The sequence below is a fragment of the Natrix helvetica genome, assembly GCF_964273705.1.
Source record: "Natrix helvetica genome assembly, chromosome: 12".
Lineage (NCBI taxonomy): Eukaryota > Metazoa > Chordata > Lepidosauria > Squamata > Natricidae > Natrix > Natrix helvetica.
In genome coordinates, this window is record NC_138556.1 from 11,508,314 (window position 1) to 11,520,651 (window position 12,338).

Here is a 12,338-nt window from a genome sequence, read left to right on the forward strand (position 1 = left end):
CTCGCTCCTTTGCCCGGTGAAGGTGGCAGGAAAGAGAAGTTTGGAAAGTAACTTCACCATCCAACCTGTTCATTCATTTTATGTAATCTGGGGAGAAGTGGGTGTGGCTCTGAGGCTGCCGGTCATCACAGCAACCCGGGGAGGGCATCTGTCTCTTCACTCTCTCCTTCTAGTTCAAGCGAGCATCCTGGCTTTTCTTAAGAATGGATTCCACACATCAGTTCGACATCACAGATGAATGGATTCTGTGTCCAGCATGACAAGCCCTCCCTGCCTTGTCACATTCCAAGTGAAGGTGGAGGGAGATAAGCCAAGGAAGTATCTAAGAACGACAAGGCCAAACCATTAGAAAGAATAGAAAGAAGGATTAGGGGAGACATGATAGTAGTGTTCCAATATCTCAGGGGCTGCCCCAAAGAAGAGGGAGTCAAGCTATTCTCCAAGGCACTTGAGGGTAGAACAAGAAGCAATGGGTGGAAGCTAATCAAGGAGAGAAACAACTTAGAACTGAGGATAAATTTCCTGACAGTTAGAACAATTAATCAGTGGAACAGAAATTGCCTCCAGAAGTTGTGAATGCCCCAACACCGGAAGTCTTTAAGAAGCTGTTGGATATCCATTTGTCTGAAACGGTATAGGGTTTCCTGCCTAGGCAGGGGGTTGGAGTAGAAGACCTCCAAGGTCCCTTCCAACTCTGCTATTGTATTGTATTGTATTTGGGGATGATCCTGGGGGGTGGGGTGGGGGCAGATGTATGTGAATCTATGGGGCTGACCTAAAATACCTTTGCAGAGAAAGGATGCCGGTCGAGATCCTGCTCCTTTGACCTCTCTATTTCACCCCTCCGTTCTTTGCACCTGTATAAGCAGGAGCCAAAGCAAGGAAAAGCTCTACCATTCTCTTTAATAGCTGGAATCCAGACAGGCTGCTGTCTGCTACAGCAAATCGCCTTATTTGTAAGATTTCTATGTTTGGGTGTGCATGATTTAGAGACGTGATGGCAAACCTATGGCACATGTGCCACAGGTGGAACGCAGAGCCCTCTCTTCGGGCATGCGAGTTGTCACCGCAACTCAGCTCTGCCGTGTATGCGTGCACCTTCCACCGCCCAGCTGATTTTGGGATCTCTGCCGTGCATACACAGGGGTTGGAACGCTTGTAGGAAATACATGTGCATGCAAGGGGGTAGGGCATGTGGTGTGGGTCATGTGCGCATGCGTGGAGGTTGCACACGCATGCGTGTGAGGAGGGGTGTGTGCGGGGGTCGTGCACTCATGCAGAGGGGGTGGGGTGGGAGGTCGTGCATGCGCTTTCAGCACTCGGTGTTGAAAACCCTAATTTAGAGAAAGGCCGTGTTAAACTTTACCTTCCTGAAACCATCCTGTTCAAAAGTTTCAGCTGCAATCTTGGGCCTGTTTTTTTCGGGGCCCAGTTTGGATTTAATTTGGCAGGACTTCTTTCTGCATCTGACTGCACCTCTTTTGAGGAAATGACACTTGACATTTCATCCAGTTTGTCTAAGATACAGAGTATGTCTTTGGGCCGGCGTGAAAGAGAGGAAAAAGGAGCACGTCTTCACGAGACTCTGCTTCAAAACATCTCAACATCTCAAGTATTTCTCCACATTAAAAGCATGCACCTTCTCTCTATCTTCCCCCTCCCTATTCCTGGTTCTTTTTTCTATTAACTCTTTCCAGGGTCACTCTATCCCCCTGATGGCGAATCTATGGCACAGGTGCCAGAGGTGGCACACAGCACCCTCTCTGTGGGCACGCGTGCTGTGACCAGCTGCTCTTCTAGTTTCTGGTGCGCGCATGAATGCCAGCCAGCTGTTTTTTGGGTTTCTGGTGCTCCGGCATGCACGAAAACCAGCTGTCCAGTGCACGTGCCAGAAACCCACAGACTAGGTGGCCAGCGCACGCATGCGCACCAGCCAGCTTGTCTTTGTGTTTCTGATGCTCCGGTGCGCTCACGGTCTGGTTTGGGCATTCAGTGCTGAAAAGGTTTGCCATCACTTGTCTATCCTATATAGCCATACGGTAACAAACTGTACTATATTTTGGATTCTGCTCTCAGCTGTGCCTGGCAAGTTGAACATTTGTGTCAGTACAAAGCGATTACCAATTTGCAAGTAGCTGTTGATCTTTGCATGCTGGGGACATTAAAAAAAAATGTTTAGTAATCTGCTTCTCTGGCAAGCAGAACCATTAATTAATTTGCCTGCAAGGGGAGGATGTAATTCCCCTGAATTACAACTTTGAACAGTTTTCAGCATTGTCTACAGTGGCAGAAGCTGCTGTCAGGCAAAGTTCAACCACATCTAAAGGTCATAGGTTCTCTATGCCTTTTCTGTATCATTCTTCTGCTGTTACTTATAATGCCAACGAGTCTTCTCCCTCCTTATTCTTCATTTTCTTAATAGTTTCTTCCCCCAGGCCAACATTCTGCTAAACACCTAAATCCCACAGAACTGTCTTATGCCTAAAGATATTTACCCACGTAGCAGGACTATATTGCTATTATCTTTGTCATCTTCTCGTCTTTCTCACCTCTCATCTCTCCTACTATCTTCTCCTATAAATATATTATGATGTATCAATTGTTTGTATCTTATGGTTTATGATCTATGACTTATCATTGCTGTTTGTATGTACACTAAAAGCTTCTGTACCACAGACAACTTCCTTATATTTCTAACCACACTTGACAAAATAAAGGATTCTGTTGTATTCCATTCCATTTTGTTCAGTTCTGGAATCGTGTCCTATTCCATTTTATTCCATTCCATTCATTTTCAAAGAACTCCTACTACTGATCCTGTTACCACAGTATTTATTTAGTCCAGAATCTCTTACATTAAAAAGACAGGATATAATATTTAAATTAATATAGTGGTCCAAATTTAAAAACAACTTTCAATAACTATGTAACAGATACAAAAATTAAAACACATTGTTTGAAACACACCCATGTGACTTTATATGGCATTCTAACACGAGAATGTAGCAGTCTGAATAGCATTAGCATTGGCCAGGAACATATCATCCATTCTACAGGAAATCCTCGACTTATGACCACAACTGAGCCCAACATTTTTGTTGCTAAGCGACACAATTGTTAAGGGAAATTTCCCCCATTTTACGACCTTTTTTTGCCAGTTGTTAAACGAATCATGGCTGGTTACCCCGTTGATTTTGCTCGACGGAAGGGGATCACATGACCTCAGGACACTGCAACCGTCCTAAATATGAGTCAGTTGCCAAGAGTGTGACTTTTGAGCATGTGACCATATGGGGTGCCGCAATAAGTGTGAAAAAAATGGTCATGTCACTTTTTCAGTGCCATTGAAACTTCAAACAGCCACTAAATGAACTGTTGTAAATCGAGACCTACCTGTAGATGGTCCGTCAATACTTTGGCATGCCAATAAATGTGCAATTCCCCACATTCTCAGTTCACATGTGCTTCACAAAATGGTCACTGCAGTGTATTTATAGATTACCAGCCGATAATCCAGCATTGCCTGGGTATTTATTTAGAGAATGTCCGGACCCAACGGACCTAATGTTGGATTTTCCCCCTTACCAGAGGGAGCCCCCTTGTGGAGTACTGTGAAGCCATTATCCTGGCAACTCTGCTGCGCTGTACAGTAGAAGCCATTTTAAGGCACAACATGCTGCATTTTAACAAAATACACACACCGAGGGTTTTAGGGTTGTCTTATCTCCACAATATTTTTGTACATAGAGTAAGTCATCAGTGTACCAAGTTTGGTTGAAATTGCTCAAGGCGTTCCAGAGTTATGTTGGAATATGCGCACACAGCCATATATATGAGAGAGAGAGAAGATGAAGTATTTGCATCTGTAGCTCCCTCTTTCCCTGTGAAACTTAGAGTCATTTTCTATGACTTTATCCTTGTTAAAAGCAACAACAAAATCCTGTTATGCAGCAGTTGAGAGAATGGGAAAAGAGATTGGGAAATGACCTTCTTCAAGGTCATAGCATATAAGCTCCAGGACTGAATGAAACACTGAAACTCTAATCATCCTTGGCTGAAGTCCATCGTTCTCATTAGAGCTATCCTATTCTCCCTCTGACATATCTATTTCCTGATTCACAAACACAACACAAATCGTGGAAAAATTGTAGCCCCGTCAGTGTGTAGTGGAGCAGTAAGGGTGCAGGGGAGGCAGAAGAGATGGATGGGGTGAGACAGCTGGAGCTTGGGAAGAAGATTATCCAGCCCATCAAGCTGTGGCAAGTATGACCCTGGGGTGAGGACTAAGACTCGGAGCATTGAGTGAAAGCAATTTACAAGTTCAGTTCTTAAGATCTTCCTGGCCCTTTACAATTCTATAGGTCAGCAATGAAACCTATTCATTTTTAGGTCACTTTTCCTGGGGGAAAAAACCATGACAGAAACATGGCAATTCTGCATCTTTGTTGTTGTTAGTTGCGAAGTCATGTCCGACCCATCGCAACCCCATGGACAATATTCCTCCAGGCCTTCCTGTCCTCTACCATACTCTGGAGTCCATTTAAGCTCACGTGTACTGCTTCGGTGACTCCATCCAGCCACCTCATTCTCTGTCGTCCCCTTCTTCTTTTGCCCTCAATCTTTCCAGCATGAGGCTCTTCTCCAGTGAGTCCTTCCTTCTCATTAGTTGGCCAAAGGATTTGAGTTTCATCTTCAAGATCTGGCCTTCTAAAGAGCAGTCAGGGTTGATCTCCTCTAGGACTGACCGGTTTGATTGCCTTGCAGTCCAAGGGACTCGCAGGAGTTTTCTCCAGCACCAGAGTTCAAAGGCCTGCATTTACATACAGAGAAAAGAAAGAATATGACCTACCATATTTGCTCATCTTTTTACAACTTTTCCGGCAAACCTCAGCCCTTCTGTTTAACGTCAGGGCATCCTGCTTATTATGTCATCCAGTTAAAATACAGGTTTGCCCACTGAAAATCCGTCAGTTGGCTTTCCGATCAGGAAAATGTTTATTTTGGGAAGTCCTGTAGAATGCTTCTTCCCCTCCAGGGACATTCTAACCTTCTTGCTTAAATGTTCAACATCCACTCTATCTTTTTTAGGGTGTACAATTGTATTTTGAAACCTGTGCTCATCCCCACTGCTGAAATTATGGTCCAATCCGAGAAATGATCTGATTTAGCAAATAATTCCCAGACATTTTTGAAAATATTCTAAAAAGTAATATTTAACGTAGCTAAATCACTCATTTGACTACCTGAATCTAACTGCCTGTTATGCGTCGAATGTTCTACCATCTGTTACGCCCTCAGGCTTTCTCGCCAGAAAAGACCTGGCTATTCTCCAGTTTCAAACACGTTCTAGCCCAAGTCAACATGTACAACAGAAGAGAGAGATGGAGGTGAAAAGCTCTGTTAGACCCGCAGACAGAGTCAATTACTTTACAACAAGAAGAAAGAAGACTGAGATCTGGTAAATTAGATTGCTCACGGTTTTATGGCAGGGGTGTAAAGATCAAGTCAAACCTGATTCCAATTGTCAGTTCAAATCCCTGAATCCATCCAATTCAGTTTTTCGAACTGTCTTTTCAGGTGGATATCATTCTGAGCAACACATGCTTTTGTTTGTAGTTTCGAAAGGTCATTGAATCGTTTGGTTTGACTCTGAGGTTTGATGCAAATTCAGAAAGTCAATTTGATTCAGAGATTCGGTCCAAGTGCCCTTTGTGCTGAATGTGCTAATCAAATCTCTGTGAGTTCATCCTAGGGATTTTGTTCGACGGTGACATATCTCTAGAATAGTTTTTTGTAACCTTTGCATCTCCTTTACCTGTAGACACGGACACAAATAGAATAAGAAACACAATTCAGCTCAACCTAGTAAGGAAAAGGTTGTGAGCAGATCATTCATGCTCCTGATCACCCAGCAGCCATGGTGTTAAATGCAGATGGACAACTTCGGGGTGGTGACTCTTCAGAAGTTGTGGGTGCTACATTATTACAGGTTTTTAAGAAGAGATTGGACAACCATTTATCTGAAATAATATAGGGCACCATACTTGAGCAGGGGTTTAGACTAAAAGACCTCCAAGATCCCTCTGTTATTTTGTCAAGCTTAGTGGCTGAGAAGGGATCTGAGCCCAGTGTCTTATTCCCAGTCAATCATGTTAACCATTATTCTGCTCTTTCAGTTCAAACTAGAATGTTATCATTTTTAAGAATCAAACATTATGGGCAGATCTCCAACTTAAGCACCTGCCTTCCTGGTCCAATGACTTCTCCAAAGCTCTCACCTTCCCCCCCCCCACCTTTGCTGGGTTGTGAGACCTGGGGCTCACTGCTGAAAAGCCTCCTGCTTCTTCTTCTTCTTGAGGTCACCATTTATGAACAGAAGACGCAGCATTGTTGGAAACCGATGAAAATTGAATGTCTGAGCCTTCGGAAGGGATGGAAAGAAACCATAGAATTTACATGTTGTCCTTGACTTGCCACTGTTCATTTAGTGGACATTTGAAGTTAAAGTTAAAAGTTCCCCTTGCACTTATGTGCTAGGCGTTCCTGACTCTAGGGGGTGGTGCTCATCTCCGTTTCAAAGCCGAAGAGCCAGCGCTGTCTGAAGATGTCTCTGTGGTCATGTGGCCGGCATGACTAAACACCGAAGGCACATGGAACACTGTTACCGTCCCACCAAAGCTGGTTCCTATTTTTCTACTTGCATTTTTTACGTGCTTTCGAACCGCAAGGTTGACAGAAGCTGGGACAAGTGAGGGGAGCTCACTCCGTTACACGGTGCTAGGGACTCAAACTGTCGAACTGCCAACCTTTCTCAGTCTTAGCCACTGAGCCACCATGTCCCTAGTTTGAAATTATGGCACTGAAAAAAATGACTTAGGACCGGTTGTTGCACTTATGACTGTTGCAGCTTTCCCATGGTCACATGATCAAAATTGGATGGTGGGCAACTGGCATGTATTTATGACAGTTGTAACGTCCGAGGGATATGTGAGCTCCATTTTAATCTTCCCAGACAGGACGTGAAATCGGGAAAAACTCACATAACAACGGTCTAGCTTAGCCACAATTGACTCAATTGGGGTCGTAAGTTGTGTAATCATAATGGAAGGCTGGACAATGATTTCTTGTGATAAGCCCAAAGTGTTGACATGCAGTTGGAGTTTCTGCTATTAGAATATCTCATTAAAGCCCTCCCCCACCGCCCCCAATAGCCAACAGGCAAACAGATGATGTACATTTTGATCAAGGAACTTTGGAATCAAAGCATATTGCTCCTTGTCAGAAACGATCACTAATAGCCTAAAGCATTCAGTGCTCTGCACACCAAGCACCTATGTTGCTCATCTCAAATGGGCCAATTTTAGGAAATCTATCATATTAGTCGCCTGCTCCTTGGCTTTGCATGGATAATCTGCATGCAGGATTCAACCCTGTAGAAATACGGTGATACCAAATTTGGTGATGCAACCTCAGCTGATAGACAAATTGCATTGGTTGAAAAGGCAGTTATGTTGGGAAAATGTCTTCCGTGTGTCTCTGTATGTAGTGAAAGCCAAGAATGTTCTTCAAATGTTCCTGCTATATTCATCCAAGGTCAGGGATGGCCGGTTTTGTAAGGATGGCAAACTCATTGCATAATTTGTTTCAGTGATGGAAAGGAAAGTCTCAACAGCCTAATGGACTTCTTGTGCTTCAAGTCTGACCTAGAAGATGATGGCCTCGAACAGCATAACAGAATTGGAAGGGATCTTAGAGGTCTTCTAGCCCAACCCCTGTTGAAGCAGAAAACCCTATACCATTTCGGACAAACTGTTATCCAATCTCTTCTTAAAAACCTCCAGTTTCAGAAAAAGATCCTCCTTGCTGTCTAAGGTCAGAGCTCCCTCCACCCATGAGCAGCTCAGGTGGGTTTCCAGCCCACGCCTCCCAAAGCCCAACTCTTCTTAAACTAAACCTTGGCAACAAAAAGTCAAGAGTGGATATTTAACTAAAATATCTCCATTATTAAAGATCTCTCTCAGAAAATAAAATTATTTCTCAGCCAGCAATACCAACTTTCTCTCTCTAAAGTGGCATCCATGCTGGCTGGGGACAATAAGAGTTTTAAGTTTATTTTATTTATTTATTTTATTTATTTATTTGGTTTGTCAAACATGTACAAGATAGCAGGTATAAGTGTAAACATGGACATGAACAAAGGAAATGAATAAAATTAATGGGGACAGTAGGACAGGGACGATAGGCACCAGTGGTGGGTTGCCAATTATTTTACTACTGGTTTGGGCGTGCTCCCACATGCGCAGAAGCATCCAGGTAGGTGGGCGGAGCTTCCCGCCGCTGCTACTACTGGTTCGCCTGAACTGGGCCGAACTGGGAGTAACTGACCTCTGGAAGGCACATTGGTGCGGTTATGCATGCTTCCTTTACAGACCTCTTAGGAATGGGGTGATGTCCAGAGTAGATGGTTTAAGATTGAAGCTGTGGGGTTTTGAGGATGTAACAACCGAGTCAGCTAGAGCATTCCAGGAGTTGGCCATATTAATACATCTGGAATGGATATGTTTAAGAGAAGCTGGTGTATTTATTTATTTAAATATGTAACATACACACATACCAGATATTTAATATTGTGTTAATTTATTTTATTTCCGTATACAGTATGTAGCTGCCCAACTAACAAGCGACCTCGAGAGGTTAACGTCCAATTTAAAAGCACAGAAACTAATCTGCCCCCCCCCCAACAATACAGAAATGTGAGGCTACTGACATATCAACGTAACTAAATTCCTCAGCTAATATCCTGGGCCTAAATAAACAAATAAGCACACACCCACATAATCCGAATTCTGAGTGAGTGCTTTGATGAACTTCCTATTCCTATGAAAGCTCAATTGATGGAGAGCTTATTAATAGAATTCATAGCTGCCACAGAGAGGAGGGGATCAAGTTATTTTCCAAAGCATCTGAAGGCCAGACAAGGAATAATGGATGGAAACTGAAAAAAGGAGAGATTCAACCTGGAAATAAGGGGAAATTTTCTGACAGTGAGAACAATCAACCAATGGAACAGAAGTTGCCTTTGGAAGTTGTGGGAGCTTCATCACTGGAGGCTTTCAAGAAGAGACTGGGCTGTCATCTGTCAGAAATGGTGTAGGGTCTCCTGTTTGGGCGAGGGGTTGGACTAGATGACCTACAGGATCCCTTCCATGTCTGTTAATCTGTATGACTATCTGTCTATCCCATCTCACAAAAAACTGGCAAAACTCTGCATCGGTTCCCTTTGGCTGTAATTCCAGAGGCACGTAACAAAATCGACTTTCCTGGCACGTTACTCCAAATATGTTTAAGATTACCATTCTTCTTCTTCCTGAATCATTCTAATTTTGGTTTTATTTACAGGGCCTATAAAGTGTTGCTTCTGGTGGTCCCTTCCTATGAGATGCTTGCAGTCTTTGCATTTTGTTTGAATGCGCTGCTTAGAAGAAGGCTTTGTATTCTTCCCACTGCATATTGTAATTCTTAGGAACAAAAGCGGGCTCTAATCAAACGGACAAGTCAAGGCCAATGTCACAGATAAGCCATGGAAAGGAGGATTCGGAATACAATGGGGTGTCAGTTCAGGCTGAGTAAATGTTGCCTTTTCCAACAGAGAGCTGGGGTTTCGGAATGGCTCGCTGTATCTTATTTTCAGACTGACGGCCTTTGGCAATGAGAGCCTGGGAGCTACTCTTTCTGCCAGACGTGTTGATATTGTTGCTTGCATTTGACCCAGCTTTTTAGACAATTCCTGTCTCTCAAAGAAGCCTAAGTTAATTCAAAAGGAAGAAGTAGAGGGAGCCCAAATTATAGCTCCATCTTTGGATAAGGCACCCGAGGGGAATCTAGAAGGGAACCAAGCTATCAACTCTTTCATGCCAGAAAAGGAAGGCTGAGAAACATGCTAACATTTATAGGCCATTTAAAATGGAATGGAATAGAATAGGACAATGAATGGAATGGACTAGACGACTAGACTAAACTAGACTAGACTAGACTAGACTAGACTAGAATAGAATAGAACAGAACAGAACAATGAATGAAATGGAATGGAATGGAATAGAATGGAATAGAATGGAATAGAATGGAATAGAATGGAATAGAATGGAATAGAATGGAATAGAATAGAATAGGACAATGAATGGAATGGACTAGACGACTAGACTAAACTAGACTAGACTAGACTAGACTAGACTAGACTAGAATAGACTAGAATAGAATAGAATAGAATAGAACAGAACAATGAATGAAATGGAATGGAATAGAATGGAATAGAATGGAATAGAATGGAATAGAATGGAATAGAATGGAATAGAATGGAATAGAATAGAATAGGACAATGAATGGACTGGACTAGACTAGACTAGATTAGACTAGACTAGGACAATGAATGGAATGGAATGGAATAGAATAGAATAGGACAATGACTGAAATGGAATGGAACAGAATGGAATAGAATAGGACAATGAATGGAATGGACTAGACGACTAGACTAAACTAGACTAGACTAGACTAGAATAGAACAGAACAGAACAGAACAGAACAATGAATGAAATGGAATGGAATGGAATAGAATGGAATAGAATAGAATAGGACAATGAATGGACTGGACTAGACTAGACTAGATTAGACTAGACTAGGACAATGAATGGAATGGAATGGAATAGAATAGAATAGGACAATGACTGAAATGGAATGGAACAGAATGGAATAGAATAGGACAATGAATGGAATGGACTAGACGACTAGACTAAACTAGACTAGACTAGAATAGAACAGAACAGAACAATGAATGAAATGGAATGGAATGGAATGGAATGGAATAGAATGGAATAGAATGGAATAGAATGGAATAGAATAGAATAGGACAATGAATGGAATGGACTAGATGACTAGACTAAACTAGACTAGACTAGACTAGAATAGAACAGAACAGAACAATGAATGAAATGGAATGGAATGGAATAGAATGGAATAGAATAGAATAGGACAATGAATGGACTGGACTAGACTAGACTAGATTAGACTAGACTAGGACAATGAATGGAATGGAATGGAATGGAATAGAATAGGACAATGACTGAAATGGAATGGAACAGAATGGAATAGAATAGGACAATGAATGGACTAGACTAGACTGGACTAGATTAGACTAGACTAGGACAATGAATGGAATGGAATAGAATAGAATAGAATAGAATAGAATAGAATAGAATAGAATAGAATAGAATAGGACAATGAATGGAATGGAATGGAATGGAATAGAATAGGACAATGACTGAAATGGAATGGAACAGAATGGAATAGAATAGGACAATGAATGGACTAGACTAGACTGGACTAGATTAGACTAGACTAGGACAATGAATGGAATGGAATGGAATAGAATAGAATAGGACAATGAATGGAATGGAATGGAATAGAATAGGACAATGACTGAAATGGAATGGAACAGAATGGAATAGAATAGGACAATGAATGGACTAGACTAGACTGGACTAGATTAGACTAGACTAGGACAATGAATGGAATGGAATGGAATGGAATGGAATGGAATGGAATGGAATGGAATAGAATAGAATAGACTAGGACAATGACTGAAATGGAATGGAACAGAATGGAATAGAATAGGACAATGAATGGACTAGACTAGACTGGACTAGATTAGACTAGACTAGGACAATGAATGGAATGGAATAGAATAGAATAGAATAGAATAGGACAATGAATGGAATGGAATACTTTATTGGTCAAGTGTGATTAGATAAGACAAGGAATTTGTGTCTGCTGTAGAAGCTCCAGAGTGACTTTCCCTTCTTGAAGCTTCACCCGGAGGATCAGTACTCAAGCAGTCCTCAGACCTTACAACCATTCATTTATCCACCCTTCAAGTTACAATGGCATTGAACAAAAAAGTAATTTACGACCAGTCCTTGCACTTATGACCGTTGCAGCCTCTCCACTGTCACGTGATCAAAACGTGATTGCTTGGCTTGTGGTTGAAACAGTTTCAGTGTCCCCAGATGTCAACCCTGAAGCCAAGTAATACGCCCATAGCAAACAGAACTCTTGTGCCAAAACGGTATCTCGAAATAGTCTTTGAGGAATCTACCCGCCTCAGAGTCCTGTTTGCTGTGGGTGTATTACTTGGAACACTGACCCCAGGGGTTGTGTGATTGCCATTTGTGACCTTCCGAGCTGGCTTCTGATTAGCAAAGTCATTGGGGGAAGGTATATTCTCTTAACGCCTACACCAGGGGTGTCCAAACTTGGGAACTTTAAGACTTGTGGACTTCAACTCC